This window comes from Salmo salar, chromosome ssa10 (genome assembly GCF_905237065.1).
Source record: "Salmo salar chromosome ssa10, Ssal_v3.1, whole genome shotgun sequence".
Classification (NCBI taxonomy): Eukaryota; Metazoa; Chordata; class Actinopteri; order Salmoniformes; family Salmonidae; genus Salmo; species Salmo salar.
The window spans coordinates 35,412,845-35,435,770 of NC_059451.1; the positions used below are offsets into that span (position 1 = coordinate 35,412,845).

Below are 22,926 nucleotides of genomic sequence, written 5' to 3' on the forward strand. Positions count from 1 at the left end.
AGGAAGGTGTTCTTAATGTTTTGTACACTCAGTGTATGTTTTATTTTTTGGGGTGTCAGTTTCAATTCACCCCAGAATAATTTCTTACAGTGTGGCTGTGTGGTTGAGTGGGTAAAATGTTTATGAAATGTACCATCTTACTGCCTCTCCTGTTTCTGATCTGTCAAAATAAAGCATAAATAATTAAAGGTGGTATTCTACAAAAAAATATTCTCCATAGACCCTCATCATCAATCAACATTTAGGCTATAAACCATTTGTATTTTGATTGTATGAGAAACACCGTTTTTGTGTTTTCATGCAATGAAACTCCAAAAAGGGCATTCACAAAGCTTTCTTAAAAACACTTTTGGTCAGAGTACTGCATTTCTGTTTTAAAACACATTCTGTGTGTAATCCCACTTACATTGGGTTTACATTCAAACACCCTCCCAAGATCTCAGTTTAGGGTCCCTACTTTTCATGATTTCAATACACGGACGGCTACAGATTTTTTTTACAATATTTTATTTTGACTGGAATTGGGTTGGGTCATTGTTAATAATAAGTGCAGCATTTAATGCAGTTCAAAATAGTTTTTGCTAAATACTTAACTCATGCAGCTTTCCTCTCTTAATTTAAAATAATAATATCTCAAAGAGTGACCTTTTTTTGTTAGAGAACATGCCCCCCAAAAGGTCTGTGCACAACCTTTACTATTGACATCACTTCCTTCATTGCCAAAGCTTTGATCCTACTGACTGGAACCAATCAAGGGTAGTCCTTCCTTTTCTGGAACAAATCTGAGATGGTCTTCCAGATAATACAACAATCTACCCCACAATCAACTCCCATTAGCATTGAACTAGCTAGCTCACAAAAAGCAGAGGACACACCACCGGTGCGTTCAGTTAGATTAAACGTTTGCTATATTGCGTGGCTGTTTATAATGAAAGACACGTTTCCCAAAAACGATCTTCAACGTTCTTGAACAGACTTTCGACAGGCCAACATTTGCTCGGTTTGATGGGTGTGGCGGGGTGTGGCTTGAGGCAATTAGTGACGTATTTAAAGGGAAGCAGCCATTCCGAAAGCGTTCCCCAACCCCTCCCCGTTTTTCTAACTGGTCATTCAGGACAGCACCGTTTCCGTTAAATTGAACGTTGCACCCCGATTTTTCGTAGCCTACTGAACGCAGCACTGGGTCACAATGACTTAATCGCTGCCGCTACAGTAAAAAAAAAACCAGAACCTATAGGCGGACGAACATCAAGGGTAAGGAATATTTTGTTATTGTACTGATGGTAACGGTCAATGTTGTTTACATAGGACAAATTTCGTAACATTATCTGTGACTGTATTTGAGGTTTACTGTAAATTAGCCTACACATTGTTGCCGGTAAGCGATATAGATAAACATTTTAACTTTCGCCTGTCTATAGCCCATGTAACCTGAGCCTCCTGCACTAGCTTGCACTGCTACTGAAGTGTTAATATTTAGTTAGGCAAACACCACATATCTCAATGAGTTTTATGCCCACACATTGTCTAGGCTTTATTCTTTTGTTTAAAGGCAAGAAATATGAAAAGTGGTGGGGATTTCTCAAGTTTGGATAATTATATCACCTATTCCCGCATCTCCTACCCCTCTTCTCAAAAAGAAAATAGGAGAAAATTAGTTGTGAAATGGCTTCACAGGCCATATGAATACCTGGTTAACTGTATGAGTGCCTATTTATTATGTGAGGCAGAGAATTCACACCATAGATTAGCCTTATACTGTATAGCCTATGACTAACGCCTTGAGTTTGTCGATATCCTGTCTAGAGGGAATGTTATTTTTTTAAATGTATATCTTATATTGTAGACTATCTTATAATAGTGTAACGACAATTATTGACAATTACCTTGAACCCCCCAAAAAGTATTGTCATAATCGGGTTTCGGTAGGCCTAGGTTGTTGGGCCATTAACCGAAAGGTACACTGGTTCGAATCCCCGAGCCGGCAAGGTGGAACAGTCTGCCTTTCTGCCCTTGAGCAAGGCAGTCAACCCCCAACAACAACTGCTCCTGGGCACTGATGACGTCGATTAAGGCAGCTCCCCGCATCTCTCTGATTTAGAGGGGTTGGGTTAAATGCGGAAGGCACATTTCGATTGAATGCATTCCGTTGTGCAACTGACTAGGTACCCCTTTCCCTTTCTTGTGGCGGGGTGCGGCTTGAAGCAATGAGTGATGTATTTAAAGGCAAAGCCCATTCTGACAGTGTTCCCCAACCCACAACCCAACCCCTCCCCATTTTTCAACTGGTCGTTCAGAACAGCACTATTTCCGTTTTAATTTGAACGTTGCATACTGTTTTTTTGTACTGAACGCAGCCCGGATCCACAAGAATACAGCTGCCCTAAAAAACACCCATCGACATCCACTATAGAACCAAGGCTGTCGGATGGACATCACTAGGGACAAGCCATGTACACATTGTGACTTATTTCATTACACCGTACGTCATCTTCACGCAATCTTGTTCCGCTACGGAGAGCATAAGATTGACATTTTAGTCATTTAGCAGACACTCTTATCCAGAGCAACACACTACTGTGTGTGCGTACATTTTCGTTATTGTTTGTACTGGTCCCCCGTGGGAATCGAACCCATAACCCTAGCATTGCAAGTGCCATGATCTACCAACTGAGCCACACGGGACTGAGCTTCACAATGCAGAACATGATGGAGGAGAGCCTAGTCTCTCGTCAGTGATCACATTTGTTTTGGGAGATTGCAAAATGAAACCTTTTCATTTAAGATAGGAGAAACATTGTTTGAAGTGATTACTAAAACATGCTTCACTTAGTTACTTTTTCCTCAACTTCTTTCTCTAACTTTCTGCCAAGTCACACTAGCCTACAGAGCGGCAAGGTAGCTAAAAGCTATAAGCTGTGTTGAAGATCCTGTAGCTAGTGACCGCCACCTAATAATTATCATTAAAAACAAACGCCATTAACATTACCAAAAAGTAAAACGTCAGACAACAGTCATATAATATACAGTGCATTCGGAAAGTATTCAGGCCATTTCACTTTTTCCATATTTTGTTACGTTTCAGGCTTATTCTAAAATGGATTAAATAAACAACCTACAGACACAATACCCCTGTCACGTCCTGACCAGTAAGGGGTCTTTTGTCATTGTAGTATGGTCAGGGCGTGGCAGGGGGTGTTTGTTTTGTGTGTTTGGGTTTTTTTGTTCTAGGGTTTTTTTGTTCCAAAACATTTTCTATGTTTTGTTTTCCAGGTTTGGCCTAGTGTGGTTTCCAATCAGAGGCAGGTGTCTTTCGTTGTCTCTGATTGGAAGCCATACTTAGTCAGCCTGTTTTCCTTTGGGTTTTGTGAGTGGTTGTTTTTCATATAGTCCTTGTCCTTACGGAACTGTTGTTTGGCGTTAGTTTATTTTTGTTTAAGTGTTCTCTTAAAATAAATAAAAGAAAATGAGCACGATACCCGCTGCGCCTCGGTCTGTCTTTTATGACGCCCCTGACAACTCCATAATGGCAAAGCGAAAACAGTTTTGTAGAAAGTTTTGCAAACTTATTACAAATAAAAAATAAAGTAAGCTTATTTACATAAGTATTCAGACCCTTTGCTATGAGACTCAAAATTGTGCTCAGGTGCATGCTGTTTCCATTGATCATCCTTGAGATGTTTCTACAACTTGATTTGAGTCCACCTGTGGTAAATTGAATTGATTGGACATGATTTGGAAAGGCACACATCTGTCTATATAAGGTCCCACAGTTGACAGTGCATGTCAGAACAAAAAACCAAGCCATGAGGTCGAAGGAATTGTCTGTGGAGCTCCATGACAGGATTGTGTCGAGGCACAGATCTGGGGAAGAGTACCACAAAAATGCAGCATTGAAGGTCCCCAAGAACACAGTGGCCTCCATCATTCTTAAATGGAAGAAGTTTGGAACCACCAGCCTTGGTCAGGGTAATGATCAAGAACCCGATGGTCACTCTGAGAGAGCTCCAGAGTTCCTCTGTGGAGATGGGAGAACCTTCCAGATGGACAACCATCTCTGCAGGACTCCACCAACCAGGCCTTTATGGTAGAGTGGCCAGATCGATGCCACTCCTCAGTAAAAGGCACATGACAGCCCGCTTGGAGTTTGCCAGAAGGCACCTAAAGGACTCTCAGACCATGAGAAACATGATTCTCTGGTCTGATGAAACCAAGATTGAACTATTTGGCCTGAATGACAAGCCTCACATCTGGAGGAAACCTGGCATCATCTCTATGGTGAAGCATGGTGTTGGCAGCATCATGATGTGGGGATGTTTTTCAGAGGCAGGGACTGGGAGACTAGTCAGGATTGAGGGAAAGATGAACGGAGCCAAGTACAGAGAGATCCCTAATGAAAACCTGCACCAGAGAGTTCAGGACCTCAAACTGGGGGCGAATGTTCACCTTCCAACAGGACAACGACCCTAAGCACACAGCCAAGTCAATGCAGGAGTGGCTTCGGGACAAGTCTCTGAATGTCCTTGAGTGGCCCAGCCAGAGCCCGGACTTGAACCCGATCCAACATCTCTGGAGAGACCTGAATATAGCTGTGCAGAGACTCTCTCCATCCAACCTGAGAGCTTGAGAGGATCTGTGGAGAGGACTGGGAGAAACTCCACAAATACAGGTGTACCAAGCTTGGAGCGTCATATCCAAAAAGACTCAAGGCTGTAATCGCTGCCAAAGGTGCATCAAGAAAGTACTGAGTAAAGGGTCTGAATACTTATGTAAATGTGATATTTCAGTTAATTTTTATGAAATGTGTAACATTTCTAAAAACCTATTTTTGCTTTGTCATTATGGGATATTGTGTGTAGATTGATGATTCTTTTTTTCATAAGCATTTTAGAATAAGGCTATAACATATCAAAATGTGGAAAAAATCAAGGGGTCTGAATACTTTCCGAATGCACTGTAATTTGCTTAACAGCCAAAGTGTATTATTTAACATTACTATTAATATAGTGTTCACTTATAGGAATGGGTAATTGTTTACACATTGCTACTTATTCGATAAAGCCATCACCGAAAACCACATTGTCATCTTGTTCTGAGGTTTGGTAATTCCTGTTCTTTTGACGGACTCTAGCTGCACTAAAGACGACTCAAAGTTTATAAAAAATTATATGTATGCGGCATCCGTTTCTCAACAGAGCCTTCAACTGCAACATTGCGATACGACTCCGTTGCGACGGTCCCCCTTGAAATTAATGACATCCGGCGCCATGCAACGGACTGCTCAGATATAATGTGAATTAAGCATAAGGCACATTTTGTTATTGTATTATGATTGATGGTAAAGGTCCATGTTGTTTACATAGCGCATATTTCGTTAGAATGAGTAGTTACATGCACACAATAATGCAATTATTGTGAATAGTCAGATTAATTTGATAGTTTGATTTAAATGTTTATATCTGTTGCAAGAACAGCAATTGACCTAATAATCCTGTTTACACGGACACATCTGAAATAGGCTACTTGATGGGGAAATCGAAATAAACGTTCTACCACAGCGACCATGTTATTTTAAGAGATATAGATAAAGATTTTTACTTTCGCCTGTCTATAGCCCATGTAACCTGAGCCTTCGGCACTCTGGTACTGCTACTAAAGAGTGCTGATATTGAGTTAGGCATATACCACATAACTAAATTAGTTGACTGCCCACACTTAGCCTTTATTATTTTGTTTAAAGGGTAGAAATATGAAAGTGGTGGAGATTACTCTAGTTTGGATAATGATATCACCTATTCCCCATTTCCTACCCCTCTGCTTCTCCACCCCATGGCTTCACAGGGTATATGATTAACTGGTTAGCAGAATTAGTGCTTATTTATGCGAGGCAGAGAATTCACACCATAGATTAGCCTTATACTGTATAGCCTAATACTAACGCCTTTGAGTTTGTCAATATCCTGTCCAGAGGGGATGGTTTATGGTTGTTGTTTTTTTGGGAAAGACCAATCATAGTATGTGTTTTGAAGTTGAACAAGGATAACAGACTGCTTTAAGATCAGAAAATAGGCTCAGTAGTTTTGATTATGCAGTTGAATAATATTTACCAGTTGTAGCTTATAGTATATTTCCGGTTTCCATTGTACAAGTTATTGTTAAAAGATTTGTCCTACGTAAGTCTGACGTTATTGCATTATTGTTAACATTTAAGACCTATTGTTACAAGTTCACTCCACTATTCTCTCAAAGGGACCCTAGAGTCTAATATTTTCTAGTGTTTTTCCCTGGTCCTTATGAATAACTAATGAACCCATATTGAACAGGATGTGTTATCCTGGGGACTGACTGGGGACTGGGTGTTATCTAGCGCTGGCACAATTGTCATATTATAGTGTAACCGGCATCCATGGACAATAACTGTGAAAAAATAAATAAACGTCTAATCATCTTAAAACATTTATTTTAAGAGAAAGGGAGATTCAACGTTATATTCAAGTAGCTATAGTTTACCCAATAGCAGTTTTACATTTTTTACATGAAATGGGTAAAGTTGGTAGTCCTTTTACTCATGAACTCTTCAAAAAAACAATGAGCAAACACATAATAATATGATTATTGTGGATAGTCAGATTAATATAATTCATATAATAAAAATCAGGCTACCTGATGGGACTTTTGGTAAATGCAGAAAATCCGCAAACAAAATAAAAATTCTACCACAGTGACCATGTTATTTTTGCAAAACCTTTTTCATTCTTAGTTGGGACATATAAGGTTTGTATGTGAAAACTATTTCTAAGATGCATGCTTTCAGTTTTTCCGAACTCACTTCACTCATAAAAGGGAGACTTTGCTAACGGTGCTGGCATATGTGTAGATCAAATACACAGCTGGAATGCCAATTAAGCTGTTTACATGTCCTAATAATTTGAAAGATTGCTTAGAAAACTACATGTTTTAATCGGCTTATGCTTACTTCGATTTTGACATTATGCCAATTAAGATAAGCAAGGTAAGGTGCCCACATGACTATTTCAATACTGGGCCTACTGCTACAAATCAGTTTAACAACTAATTATTAGTCTGCATGTAAACATACTCAATGCTGTGTAATACAATTAGAGATGTTAGTAGTACTGTTTAGACTCCACAGTGAAATGCTCAGAATCTGTGACTTTCAGACAAAGTTGTATGCTGACCAACCCTGGTTAAAGATTATAGTTTTTTACTGGCATGGTGGTCTATTTAAAACAGTGCAGCTGTTTTTAATTGAACCTTTATTTTAAAACAGAGTCATGCTGAGACCAAGTTCTCTGTTTCAGAGCAGTCTTGTAATTACAAAAATATTGATGGAATCTCCAGAGTAAGCCATCCCTTAGACCAGGTCTGGATGCTCTAAATCCACACAACAGATAAATTCATATTTTGGCTTATAGAAACATCTATAACAAAAATGTCAAATATTTGGGCTTGAAAGTGCTAAAATATTAGTGTTATTGGAAGTACTAAAATATTTTGCTGTAGCTCTCTTGAGACATGTTTTGATAGAGTTGTTTAGTGCTAAAGACTATATACACATTAATGGGATGCTGGCCCATGTTGACTACAATGCTTCCAACAGTTGTGTCAAGTTGGCTGAATATCCTTTGGGTGGTGGACACTTCTTGATACACACGGGAAACTGTTGAGCATGAAAAATCCAGCAGCGTTGCAGTTCTGGACACAAACCGGTGCATCTGGCACCTACTACCATACCCCGTTCAAAGGCATTTCAATATTTTGTCTTGGCCGTTCACCCTCTGAATGGCACACATACACAATTAATGTCTCAATTGTATCAAGGCTTTATAAATCCTTCTTTAACCTGTCTCCTCCCCTTCATCTACACTGATTGAAGTGGATTTAACAAGTGACATCAATAAGGGATCATAGCTTTCTCTTGGATTCACCTTGTCATGGAAAGAGCAGGTATCCTTAATGTTTTGTACACTTAGTGTATATGTCAACAATCCTTCGTCCAAAGGACCCTAATATGGATTACATTTCGGGAAAATCTCCGATATCATGGTTTTTCTTTGTCCTGATTTCATATGGAATCATTCAAGAACAAAATGAAAATTATTGTCAAACAATGACCATCTAGTTTGCTAATCTTCTTTCTAGAATATGATAAATCTGTTAATTCTTCAGTTGTTTCCTTATACATGCTATTAGGGCTGGGCAATATGGCCAAAATATATCACAGTATTTTCCAAAAAATGTACAGTATGACGGTATTTTATGTTTTTTAATAATAAAAGTTCTAAATTTGCTTTATGAGTAGTGCGTGACCCTAGGGTGGCAACACATACATTCTAATGGATTTCAATGGGTCTTTCTCCATTCTGATTGTTTTATACTGTTCAATTCAACTTCAACCCCAAAAAAGTCATAATTTTCATTAATTTCTGCATTTGAGATCATTTCCACACTGCCACGTAGGGCTGCACAATATGGGCAAGCAATCTGGGCCTTATGTTTAACCAAATGTTGCAATTTGACTTGCGATTTAGAGCAAAACACTTGGGTTAAGTGTTGGAATCATGGAAATAGAATGTCTATTCTAATTATATAGTTAGAATATAATAGTGGGCATTCAGTGTTTGACATGACAACGAATCAAAATGCCAGGGAGGAGTTATTGTGACAGGGTAGAAACTAAAGTGTTGATAGGTGTTTCCTAGGGGACCCTATAATCTTTGGCTACTTTGAATGTTTTCTCTGAGCTACTTCATGTAGCTAACATATTCTTGCTTTGCATATTCCTCTTTAATTTAGAAGATACTGTTGCACAAACAACATGCTGATTTAGGTCTGCACCATCACTGGTATTATCAGGCTGTATTGCTAATTACGCTTGCTCTTACTCAGAACATTTATAAGCTAGCTAGCGATTAGCATTAGCGGCTAACAAGATTTAGGAACAACTTCCTAAGAAAAGACAAACTAGCTGTTTGCAGATGTAAGAAACACAAGCTAATAGTGATTTATATTAAGAAGCAAAGTGACAACTTCATCGTTGTCATCAACATTGTTGCATATTCTGTATTGACCATGCAAGTGTCTCGTGGTCGAGGAACAACAAATGCACTCCTTGAGTGACAGGAGCCGGGGCTAGGTCTGTGTGGAAAGCAGCATGGAGAGAGAGTGGCGAGAGTGGAGGGAGAGGACTCAAGTAGCGAAGTAAACTATAAAAATTAACGTTACACACTGCGTATCACATTTAACAAACCAAACATTCAAATACCGTTATAGAAGGTAAAGTAAAAACCCAAACCAGTCCATGCATCAATACCGGTATATCGCAAAAAAAATGGTATACCACCCAGCCCTACAAGCTATACACAAACACTTGAACTGGACTGACCACCTGCTCTGTTTCTCCGCATCTTAGCACACATGCACTCACGGAAACACCCAGACATCCACACACACACACACATATATATAAACTCAGCAAAAAAAGAAACGTCCTCTCACTGTCAATTGCGTTTATTTTCAGCAAACTCAACATGTGTAAATATTTGTATGACCATAACAAGATTCAACAACTGAGACAAACTGAACAAGTTCCACAGACATGTGACTAACAGAAATGGAATAGTGTTTCCCTGAACAAAGGGGGGGCAAAATCAAAAGTAACAGTCAGTATCTGGTGTGGCCACCAGCTGCATTAAGTACTGCAGTGCATCTCCTCATCATGGACTGCACCAGATTTGCCAGTTCTTGCTGTGAGATATTACCCCACTCTTCCACTAAGGCACCTGCAAGTTCCGGGACATTTCTGGGGGGAATGGCCCTAGCCCTCACCCTCCGATCCAACAGGTCCCAGACGTGCTCAATGGGATTGAGATCCCGGCTCTTCGCTGGCCATGCCAGAACACTGACATTCCTGTCTTGCAGGAAATCACGCACAGAACGAGCACTATGGCTGGTGGCATTGTCATGCTGGAGGGTCATGTCAGGATGAGCCTGCAGGAAGGGTACCACATGAGGGAGGAGGATGTCTTCCCTGTAACACACAGCGTTGAGATTGCCTGCAATGACAACAAGCTCAGTCCGATGATGCTGTGACACACCGCCCCAGACCATGACGGACCCTCCACCTCCAAATCGATCCCGCTCCAGAGTGCAGGCCTCGGTGTAACGCTCATTCCTTCGACGATAAACACAAATCTGACCATCACCCCTGGTGAGACAAAACCGCGACTCGTCAGTGAAGAGCACTTTTTGTCAGTCCTGTCCGGTCCAGCGACGGTGGGTGTACCGGTGATGTCTGGTGAGGACCTGCCTTACAACAGGCCTACAAGCCCTCAGTCCAGCCTCTCTCAGCCTATTGCGGACAGTCTGAGCACTGATGGCGGGATTGTGCGTTCCTGGTGTAACTCGGGCAGTTGTTGTTGCCATCCTGTACCTGTCCCGCAGGTGTGATGTTCGGATGTACCAATCCTGTGCAGGTGTTGTTACACAACGTCTTTCACTGCGAGGACGATCAGCTGTCCGTCCTGTCTCCCTATAGCACTGTCTTAGGCGTCTCACAGTGCGGACATTGCAATTTATTGCCCTAGCCACATCTGCAGTCCTCATGCCTCCTCGCAGCATGCCTAAGGCACGTTCACGCAGATGAGCAGGGACCATGGGCATCTTTCTTTTGGTGTTTTTCAGAGTCAGTAGAAAGGCCTCTTTAGTGTCCTAAGTTTTCATAACTGTAACCTTAATTGCCTACCGTCTGTAAGCTGTTGGTGTCTTAATGACCGTTCCACAGATGCATGTTCATTAATTGTTTATAGTTCATTGAACAATCATGGGAAACAGTGTTTAAACACTTTACAATGAAGATCTGTGAAGTTATTTGGATAGACTGACAAGTATCAGAATAAAGTTTTTTGTTTCTGGCCATTTTGAGCCTGTAATCAAACCCACAAGTGCTGATGCTCCAGATACTCAACTAGTCTAAAGAAGGACAGTTTTATTGCTTCTTTAATTTTTATTTATTTTTATTTATTTCACCTTTATTTAATCAGGGCAACAGTTTTCAGCTGTGCTAACATAATTGCAAAAGGAATTTCTAATGATCAATTAGCCTTTTAAAATGAGAAACTTGGATTAGCTAACACAACGTGCCATTGGAACACAGGAGTGATGGTTGCTGATAATGGGCCTCTGTACACATATGTAGATATTTGATACAAATCTGCCGTTTTCAGCTATAATAGTCATTTACAACATTAACAATGTCTACACTGTATTTCTGATCAATTTGATGTTATATAAATGGACATAAAATTAGATTTTCTTTAAAAAACAAGGACATTTCTAAGTGACCCCAAACTTTTGAACGGTAATGTATATAAATAAAATTTAAATATAGGACAAAACACACATCACGACAAGAGAGACAACACAAGACTACATAAAGAGAGAGCTAAGACAACAACATAGCAAGGCAGCAACACATGACAACACAACATGACAGCAGCACAACATGGCAGCAGCACAACATGGTAGCAGCGCAAAACATGGTACAAGCATTATTGGGCACAGATAACAGCACAAAGGACAAGAAGGTAGAGATAACAGTACATCACGCAAAGCAGCCACAACTGTCAGTAAGAGTGTCCATGACTGAGTCTTTGAATGAAGAGATTGAGATAAAACTGTCCAGTTTGAGTGTTTGTTGCAGCTCTTTCCAGTCGCAAGCTGCAGCGAACTGAAAAGATGAGTGAACCAGGGATGTGTGTGTTTGGGGACCTTTAACAGAATGTGACTGGCAGAACAGGTGTTGTATGTGGAGGATGAGGGCTGCAGTAGATATCTCAGATAGGGGGAGTGAGGTCTAAGAGGGTTTTATTAGAAAGCATCAACCAGTGGGTCTTGCAACGGGTATACAGAGGAGTATAGAGTGCAGTGATGTGTCCTATAAGGAGTGTGGTGGAAAATCTGATGGCCGAATTGTAAATAACATTTAGCCGCTCAAGAGCACCCTCACCCTTTACTTATAAATTATGTCTCCGTAATCTAGCATGGGTAGGATGGTCATCTGAATTAGGGTTAGTTTGGCAGCTGGGGTGAAAGAGGAGCGATTACGATAGAGGAATCCAAGTCTAGATTTAACTTTAGCCTGCAGCTTTGATATGTGCTGAGAGAAGGACAGTGTGCCGTCTAGCCATACTCACAAGTACTTGTATGAGGTGACTACCTCAAGCGCTAAACCCTCAGAGGTATTAATCACATCTGTGGGGAGAGAGGCATTCTTATTACCAAACCACATGACCTTTGTTTTGGAGGTGTTCAGAACAAGATTAAGGGTAGAGAAAGCTTGTTGGACACTAAGAAAGCTTTGTTGTAGAGCATTTAACACAAAATCCGGGGAGGAGCCAGCTGAGTATAAGACTATCATCTGCATAGAAATGGATGAGAGAGCTTCCTACTGCCTGAGCTATGTTGTTGATGTAAATTGAGAAGAGCATGGGGCCTAGGGTTGAGCCTTGGTGTACTCCCTTTGCCGACAGGCAGTGGCTGAGACAGCAGATGTTCTGACTTTATACACTGCAGTTTTTGATAGAAATAGTTAGTAAACCAGGCCAAAGACCCCTCAGAGACACCAAAACTCCTTAGCTGGCCCACGAGAATGGAATGGTCTACCATATCAAAAGCTTTGGCCAAGTCAATAAAAATAGCAGCACAACATTGATTAGAATCAAGGGCAGTGGTAACATCATTGAGGACCTTTAAGGTTGCAGTGATACATCCATAACCTGAGCGGAAACCAGATTGCATACCAGAGAGAATAACGTAGACATCAAGAAAGCCAGTCAGTTGATTATTGACAAGTTTTTCCAACACCTTTGATAAACAGGGCCAAATAGAAGGCCTATAACAGTTAGGATCAGCTTAACCTCTATGGGCATTGCGGGATGAATTCGCCACCTGAATTCAGTGGCACGATTTTTGAATCGTTTGAAATACTATTACTTCAATTTCTCAAACATATGACTATTTTACAGCTATTTAAAGACAAGACTCTCCTTAATCTAACCACACTGTCCGATTTCAAAAAGGCTTTACAACGAAAGCAAAACATTAGATTATGTCAGGAGAGTGCCCAGCCAGAAATAATCAGACACCCATTTTTCAAGCTAGCATATAATGTCACAAAAACCCAAACCACAGCTAAATGCAGCACTAACCTTTTATGATCTTCATCAGATGACACACCTAGGACATTATGTTATACAATACATGCATGTCTGTTCAATCAAGTTCATATTTATATCCAAAAACAGCTTTTTACATTAGCATGTGACGTTCAGAAAAAAGCAAACTTCCGGGGAATTTACTAACAGTTTGCTAAATTACTCACGATAAACGTTCACAAAAAGCATAACAATTATTTTAAGAATTATAGATACATTACTCCTCTATGCACTCGATATGTCCGATTTTAAAATAGCTTTTCGGATGAAGCACATTTTGCAATATTCTAAGTACATAGCCCAGCCATCACGGCTAGCTATTTAGACACCCGGCAAGATTAGCCTTCACCAAAATCCTATTTCCTATAAGAAAAATGTTCTTACCTTTCCTGTTCTTCGTCAGAATGCACTCCCAGGACTTCTACTTCAATAACAAATGTAGGTTTGGTCCCAAATAATCCATCGTTATATCCAAATATCCTCTGTTTTGTTCGTGCGTTCTAGACACTATACGAATGGTAAATAACGGTCGTGCGCATGGCGTGACAAAAAATGTCGAAATATTCCATTACCGTACTTCGAACCATGTCAACCGCTGTTTAAAACCAATTTTTATGCCATTTATCTCGTAGAAAAGCGATAATATTCCGACCGGGAATCTGCAATAAGCTAAACAGCCGAATGAAATTTCTCCACGGGGGCGAATCGTGCACGCGCCTCATTCAATGGTCCTCTGATCGGCCACTTGGATAAGGCGATAATCTGTTTCAGCCAGAGGCTGCCTCGTCATCGTTCAGGTTTTTCCCGGGTTCTGAGAGCCTATTGGAGCCCTGGGAATTGTCACGTTACAGCTAAGATCCTTACTCTTCAATAAACAGATGCAAGACGCACGACTCCTTGTCAGACAGGCCACTTCCTGCATGAAACCTTGTCAGGTTTTTGCCTGCCATAGGAGTTCTGTTATACTCACAGACACCATTCAAACAGTTTTAGAAACTTTAGGGTGTTTTCTATCCAAACCTGAACAATAATATGCATATTCTAGCTTCTGAGTTGGTGTAGGAGGCAGTTAAAAATGGGCACATATTTTTTCCAAAATTCTCAATACTGCTCCCTAGCCCAAACAGGTTAATCTCCCACTTTAAATAAAGGACAAACTGTGGCTGCCTTCAAAGCAATGGCAACCTCCCCAGAAAGGAGAGACAGTTTAAAAGATTGAAGATAGGCTTGGCGATGATAGGGGCAGCAACCTTAAAGAAGAAAGGGTCTAAACCATCTGATCCAGATGTTTTTTTGGGGTCATGTTTCAGGAGCTCCTTTAGTACATCGGACTCAGTGGCCACCTGCAGGGAGAAACTTTGTTGTGGGCAGGGGAAAAAGCGGGAGAAGCGTCAGGGCTAGTCGCAGTAGAAGGGGTGGGAGATGAGGAAATGTTGGATGGGCAAGGAGGCATGGCTGAGTCAAATAGGAATCCTGACTTAATGAAGTGGTGATTAAAGTGCTCAGCCATGTGCTTCTCATCAGTAACAACCACATCATCAACATTAAGGGACATGGGCAGCTGTGTGGAGGAGGGTTTATTCTCCAGGTCTTTAACCGTTTTCCAGAACATCTTGGGGTTAGACCCACAAAGAGAGAACTGCTCCTTAAAGTAACTAACTTTGGCTTTCCGGATAGCCTAAGTGCACTTATTTCTCAATTGTCTGAACGAGTTCCAGTCAGCCTGAGCATGCGTGTGCCGAGCCTTTCGCCAAATGCAATTCTTGAGGTGGAGTAACTCTGCAAGATCACAGTCGAACCAGGTGCTGAACTTTTTTTTAAATCAAATTTTCTTTATGGAGGCATGTTTGTTAACAATACCACTGAAAATATCAAAAAAGAAAGTCCAAGCTTCTTCGACAGAGGAGATCAAGCTGATTCTATACCATTTTACAGATCCCACATTTGACAGTGCATGTCAGAGCAAAAACCAAGCCATGAGGTTGAAGGAATTGTCCGTAGAGCTCCGAGACAGGATTGTGTCAAGGCACAGATCTGGGGAAGAGTACCAAAAAATGTCTGCAGCATTGAAGCTCCCCAAGAAAACAGTGGACTCCATCATTTTGAGATTAGAGAACCTTCCAGAAGGACAACCATTCTGCAGCACTCCACCAATTAGGTCCTCGCTTTGAGGACAATACAGTGCCACCGACACGGCCCGCTACCAAATCCTGCGGACTCTCCACCGCAGCCAACGTGAATAAAACATTTAAACGTGTTAACCCTGCCAGCCCAGACGGCATCCCTTGCCGCGTCCTCAGAGCATGCGCAGACCAGCTGGCTGGTGTGTTTACGGACATATTCAATCAATCCCTATCCCAGTCTGCTGTTCCCACATGCTTCAATAGGGCCACCATTGTTCCTGTTCCCAAGAAGGCTAAGGTAACTGAGCTAAACGACTATCGCCCCGTAGCACTCACTTCCGTCATCATGAAGTGCTTTGAGGGACTAGTCAAGGATCATATCACCTCCACCCTACCTGACACCCTAGACCCACTCCAATTTTCTTTCTGCCCCAATAGGTCCACAGACGACGCAATCGCAATCACACTGCACACTGCCCTAACCCATCTGGACAAGAGGAATACCTATGTAAGAATGCTGTTCATTGACTACAGCTCAGTATTTAACACCATGGTACCCTCCAAACTCGTCATTAAGCTCGAGACCCTGGGTCTCGACCCCTCCCTGTGCAACTGGGTCCTGGACTTTCTGACGGGCCGCCTCCAGGTGGTGAGGGTAGGAAACAACATCTCCACCCCGCTCATCCTCAACACTGGGGCCCCGACAAGGGTGCGTTCTCAGCCCTCTCCTGTACTCCCTGTTCACCCATGACTGCGTGGCCATGCACTCCTCCAACTCAATCATCAAGTTTGCAGACGACACTACAGTGGTAGCCTTGATTACCAACAACGACGAGACGGCCTCCAGGGAGGAGGTGAGGGCCCTCGGAGTGTGGTGTCAGGAAAATAACCTCACACTCAACGTCAACAAAACAAAGGAGGTGATCGTAGACTTCAGGAAACAGCAGAGGGAGCACCCCCCTTTCCACATCGCCGGAACAGTAGTGGAGAAGGTGGAAAGTTTTAAGTTCCTCGGCGTACACATCATGGACAAACTGAAATGGTCCACCCACACAGACAGCCTGGTGAAGAAGGCGCAACAGCGCCTCTTCAACCTCAGGAGGCTGTAGAAATTTGGTTTGTCACCAAAAACACTCACAAACTTTTACAGATGCACAATCGAGAGCATCCTGCTGGGTTGTATCACCGCCTGGTATGGCAACTGCTCCGCCCACAACCGCAAGGCTCTCCAGAGGGTAGTGAGGTCTACACAAGACATAATCCATTTTAGAATAAGACTCTAATGTCACAAAATGTGGAAAAAGTCAAGGGATCTGAATACTTTCACGAATGCACTGTACATTTGAGTTGTCAACAAACGCAAATTTAAAGTGAAATAAACAAATATGTTAACTTTGATTCAATGTCATCACATTGAATGGTATTGTTGAAATGACATTGATTCAACCAGTTTGTGCCCAGTGGGTTTCTATTCTGAGTTGTATTGTTTTACTTAGGCACTAAAGTGCAGACAGAGTAGAATCATGTTAATTCCTGTGAGTAAGAACTTTCCAAAGAAAGGCATCCTTCTATGGAACTCCTGTCAAAAAAATCTGTCTGTTGTGTGTGGCATTTCCTGGAGTTAAAAGTGCAATATGGAGAAACTGTCATTTCCTGGTTGCTAAAATTCTAATAGTTCACCTTATTTCAGTTTCTGTGACAAAACAAGTGTAGAGAATCATTGTACCATGTAAACCGCTGCAAAATATTTTGTCAATAACCCAAAATATAGTATTTTATTTTTAGCTGTTTAAAGCTGGTATAAAAAACGAAAGTAAAAGATAAAAAACTGAACTTAAAAACATGATGCATAGAAATAGTGCACATAGAACAGATCTACCGCTTCATAGACTTTAATGAGAAAATCTATAACTCACGTTTCTATGTGAATTTGGTCTGTCACCCAAAAAGTTACATATTGCAGCTTTAAGCTGAAACGTAGCACACTCTGACATAATGGGCTTTATATAGTAAATTGCACATTATATGGTTGGACTATTTGTGTCTAAAGGGATACTTTGGGATTTTGGCAATGGATCCCTTTATCTACTTCCCCAGAGTCAAATGAACTCATGGATACCATTTTTCTCTGCATCCAGTATGAAGGAAGTTCATTTTGCGAGCCAATGCTAACTAGCGTTAGCGCAATGGCTAGAAGTCTATGGTATTTATTAGCATACTAGCAGTTACCATATACTTCCAGTCATTGCACTAATGCTAGTTAGCAATTGCGCTAATGCTAGTTAGCAACTTCCTTCAAATTGCACGCAGAGACATGCAAATGGTATCCACAAGTTCATCTGACTCTGGGGAAGTAGATAATATCCTCTCTAGGCTAGGCGGGACGAATTCGTCCCACCTACGTAACAGCCACTGGCAGCCTGTGGCGCGATTTTCAAAACCTTAAAAATCCTATTACTTCAATTTCTCAAACATATGACTATTTTACAGCCATTTAAAGACAAGACTCTCGTTAATCTAACCACACTGTCCGATTACAAAAAGGCTTTACAACGAAAGCAAAACATTAGATTATGTCAGCAGAGTACCAAGCCAGAAATAATCAGACACCCATTTTTCAAGCCAGCATATAATGTCACCAAAACCCAGAAGACAGCTAAATGCAGCACTCACCTTTGATGATCTTCATCAGATGACAACCCTAGGACATTATGTTATACAATACATGCATGTTTTGTTCAATCAAGTTCATATTTATATCAAAAACCAGCTTTTTACATTAGCATGTGACGTTCAGAACTAGCATACCCCCCGCAAACTTCCGGGGAATTCGCTAACATTTTACTAAATTACTCACGATAAACGTTCACAAAAAGCATAACAATTATTTAAAGAATTATAGATACAGACCTCCTCTATGCACTCGATATGTCCGATTTTAAAATAGCTTTTTGGTGAAAGCACATTTTGCAATATTCTAAGTACATAGCCCAGGCATCACGGGCTCGCTATTTAGACACCCGGCAAGTTTAGCACTCACCATAATCATATTTACTATTATAAAAGTTTGATTACCTTTTGTTGTCTTCGTCAGAATGCACACCCAGGACTGCTACTTCAATAACAAATGTTGGTTTGGTCCAAAATAATCCATCGTTATATCCGAATAGCGGCGTTTTGTTCGATGCGTTCCAGACACTATCCGAAATAGTAAAGAAGTGTCGCGCGCATGGCGCAATTCGTGACAATAAAATTCTAAATATTCCATTACCGTACTTCGAAGCATGTCAACCGCTGTTTAAAATCAATTTTTACGACATTTTTCTCGTAGAAAAGCGATAATATTCCGACAGGGAATCTCCTTTTCGGCAAACAGAGGAAAAAATCCCAAAGGCGGGGGCGGTCGGGGTCACGCGCATAAGCCAGTGTCCCTTGATCGGCCACTTGAGAAAGGCGATAATGTGTTTCAGCCTGGGGCTGGAATGACGACATTCTGTTTTTTCCCGGGCTCTGAGCGCCTATGGACTACGTGGGAAGTGTCACGTTAGAGCAGAGATCCTTAGTAAATGATAGAGATGGAAAAGAAGTTCAAGAAATGGTCAGACAGGCCACTTCCTGTAAAGGAATCTCTCAGGTTTTGACCTGCCATTTGAGTTCTGTTATACTCACAGACACCATTCAAACAGTTTTAGAAAATTTAGGGTGTTTTCTATCCATATGTAATAAGTATATGCATATTCTAGTTACTGGGTAGGAGTGGTAACCAGATTAAATCGGGTATGTTTTTTTATCCAGCCGTGTCAATACTGCCCCCTATCCTAAACAGGTTAAAGTGCTTCATTGCCAAAATGCTGGAGGGAAAAAATATGGATAGATTTCAGAGTGATACCCGTAATAAGCAGATTGCTGAAGATGACCAGAAAGAGAGAGGGAGGGAGGAAAAGAGAGCGAGAGAGAGGACATAGAGAGAAACTGGGACAAAGAGGCACAACTTTGGGACTTCTAACTGCACAAAGTAGGCCCCCCACGCCCACTGGAGCCTAAGGGGCCATAAACGTACACTTCACACCTCTGTTGCCAGGCCAGGTTGCTAGGATTGCCTTTCAACTGTGGGGTCAGCCAATCACAGCCAGTCATCTGGGGTCACAGATACCCAATTCCTGCCACTTTCTCTCAGTCTTCAGCAAGCAGTGGCAGAGTGAGGAGCTCTCTTATAAACCTCTGCCCTGCACATAAACAGCTGGGCCACAACCAACTGACCTTTTTCCTGAAGCCCTGGACTCTGATAACACACGCTAGTGTTAGTGCGTGCGTCCATGATATAGTACGTGGACTTTGCTAGGTGTGGGTGTATTGAAAACTACTTGTTTATGTTTAGGCCAGCCAGTAGGTCTACGGGGGTGTAGTCATTATGGAAATAATTTACCGTTTAAGAACCAAATGGAAGCAAACAAAGCAAAACAAGTTTCTATTGGACAAATTCAGGTAGGTCCATCCCCGTTTCATTCTGCTTGCTTCCGCTTTAAGAAACGTTTTTCAACAGAATTGGCAGAATGAATACACCCCAGGCGTGGTCATATAGGCCTCAAGATGGCTGCTGTGTTGTGATGGCTGCCCCCATGGCCTTTTTTTGTTTACATAGCATAGTCACATAGTATACTAGCCTTAAGCTACCTGCTATTGTATATTGTCATTCTGTGTGCCGTCTTAGTCCTTTGGTCAATGGTAGCCCTTTGCCCTGGTAGCCATCGCTGTTAGCCTTGCTAATTGTAGCTTCCCTGTATGCCTTGTACTGTGCCTAGTCTACAAGCCCCTAGCCTAGCATGCTAGCCCACTGCTATATTGTTTATACGGAGTGCTAAGTTTAACATAGAGGACTCATCTTTATATCTGTACCATTATAGCATTTGTGACAGCATGGACAGCGCCAATGAGGCTACAACCCATAGGAATCCCAACCCAGTTGACTTCTTTGACTACTTTAAAATGGTGGACGCCCTCAATGGCGCTTCTTATGCTAAAATGGCCTTTTGGTCACTAGAGGCCTATATCTTTCTCTATGCCTATTCTACATTTACATTTAAGTCATTTAGCAGACGCTCTTATCCAGAGCGACTTACAAATTGGTGCATTCACCTTATAATATCCAGTGGAACAACCACTTTACAATAGTGCATCTAAATCTTTTACGGGGGGGTTAGAAGGATTACTTTATCCTATCCCAGGTATTCCTTAAAGAGGTGGGGTTTCAGGTGTCTCCGGAAGGTGGTGATTGACTCCGCTGTCCTGGCGTCGTGAGGGAGCTTGTTCCACCATTGGGGTGCCAGAGCAGCGAACAGTTTTGACTGGGCTGAGCGGGAACTGTGCTTCCTCAGAGGTAGGGAGGCGAGCAGGCCAGAGGTGGATGAACGCAGTGCCCTTGTTTGGGTGTAGGGCCTGATCAGAGCCTGAAGGTACGGAGGTGCCGTTCCCCTCACAGCTCCGTAGGCAAGCACCATGGTCTTGTAGCGGATGCGAGCTTCGACTGGAAGCCAGTGGAGAGAGCGGAGGAGCGGGGTGACGTGAGAGAACTTGGGAAGGTTGAACACCAGACGGGCTGCGGCGTTCTGGATGAGTTGTAAGGGTTTAATGGCACAGGCAGGGAGCCCAGCCAACAACGAGTTGCAGTAATCCAGACGGGAGATGACAAGTGCCTGGATTAGGACCTGCGCCGCTTCCTGTGTGAGGCAGGGTCGTACTCTGCGAATGTTGTAGAGCATGAACCTACAGGATCGGGTCACCGCCTTGATGTTAGTGGAGAACGACAGGGTGTTGTCCAGGGTCACGCCGAGGCTCTTAGCACTCTGGGAGGAGGACACAAGGGAGTTGTCAACCGTGATGGCGAGATCATGGAACGGGTAGTCCTTCCCCGGGAGGAAGAGCAGCTCCGTCATGCATACTCTCTATCTTCTGTTCTATTATAGATACCACCAGCACTACCACCATTACCAGTCCCCTCTTGCTATGTTGGTGTGTGTGTGTGAAATAAAATGTTTTCTGTGCATCCGTCTCCTACTGGTCATTGGCATGCCTTCTAACAGAGGCGCTTGGACGATTGTACCTACAGTTGAAGTTGGAGGTTTACATACACTTAGGTTGGAGTCATTAAAACTCGTTTTTCAACCGCTCCACAAATTTCTTCTTAACCGCTCTTGGGTAGAGGGCAGTATTTTCACGTCCGGATGAAAAGTGTGCCCAAAGTAAACTGCCTGTTATTCAGGCCCAGAAGCTAGGATATGCATATAATTGGTAGATTTGGATAGAAAACACTCTAACGTAAAAATGTTAAAATTATGTCTGTGAGTATAACAGAACTGATATGGCAGGCAAAACCCCGAGGACAAACCACCCCCCAAAATAAAATTCGGCCAGCCACAGTTTGATGGCTGTCACTTTTACTATAAGGCGAAATCCTCCCAGATTGCAGTTCCCAGGGCTTCCACTAGATGTCAACAGTCTTTGGAAAGAGTTTCATGCTGGTTTTTGGAAAAATGAGTTTTTCTGGGTGGCTCCCATCTTGGCTGTAGTGTTTCCAAGCACGTGGAAGAGAGTGCGTTCTTTGGTATTTTTCTCCGGTAAAGACAATATCGATTCTCCGTCTTAAATTTTATCGTTTGATTATAAACGTTGTTTGACTTGTTTGGAAAAGTTTATTAGTAAGGTTTGGGATTCATTTTGTATGCATTTTGATGGAGGGAAACTGGGTGGATTATTGAGTGAAGCGCAGCAGCTAAACTGAGTTTTTATGGATATAAAGAAGGACATTATCGAACAAAAGGACAGTTTGTGATGTATCTGGGACTTTTTGGAGTGCCAACAGAAGAAGATCATCAAAGATAAGGCATTTATTATAATGCTATTTTTGACATTCGTTGCGCACCTGCCTGGTTGAAATATGTTCTTTTCATGCTTTTGTATGCGGGGCGCTGTCCTCATATAATCGCATGGTGTGCTTTCGCCGTAAAGCCTTTTTGAAATCTGACACAGCGGCTGGAGTAACAAAAAGTTAAGCTTTATTTTGATGTATTACGCTTGTGATTTTATTAAAGTTAAATATTTATAATTCTGTTGCTTGAATTTCACGCTATGCAATTTCGCCGGATGTTGGCCAGGTGGGACGCTACCGTCCCACCTGCCCATAAGAAGTTAACAAACTATAGTTTTGGCAAGTCTGTTAGGAAATTATGTCATGGCTTTAGAAGCTTCTGATAGGCTAATTAACATAATTTGAGTCAATTGGAGGTGTACCTGTGGATGTATTTCAAGGCCTACCTTCAAACTCAGTGCCTCTTTGCTTGAAATCACGGGAAATTCAAAAGAAATCAGCCAAGACATCAGAAAAAAATTGTGGACCTCCACAAGTCTGGTTCATCCTTGGGAGCAATTTCCAAATGTCTGAAGCTACCACGTTCATCTGTACAAACAATAGTACGCAAGTATAAACACCATGGGACCACGCAGCCGTCATACCGCTCAAGAAGGAGACGCATTTTGTCTCCTAGAGATTAACGTACTTTTGTGCGAAAAGT

At 41.9% G+C, this 22,926-nt stretch overlaps 1 protein-coding gene across 2 annotated transcripts in view; it reads left to right on the top strand.

Moving 5' to 3' along the window:
* The first annotated feature begins 1,045 nt into the window (after nucleotides 1–1,045).
* LOC106560306 (volume-regulated anion channel subunit LRRC8C) overlaps nucleotides 1,046–22,926 on the top strand; it is a 52,053-nt gene continuing 30,172 nt past the window's right edge. The window contains exon 1 of one of the 2 annotated variants that reach the window (XM_014123066.2): nucleotides 1,046–1,254. The gene's annotated coding sequence lies outside the window, so the exon portion shown is untranslated. The remainder of the gene's footprint in view (nucleotides 1,255–22,926) is intronic. The other variant, XM_014123070.2, reaches the window with a different exon arrangement.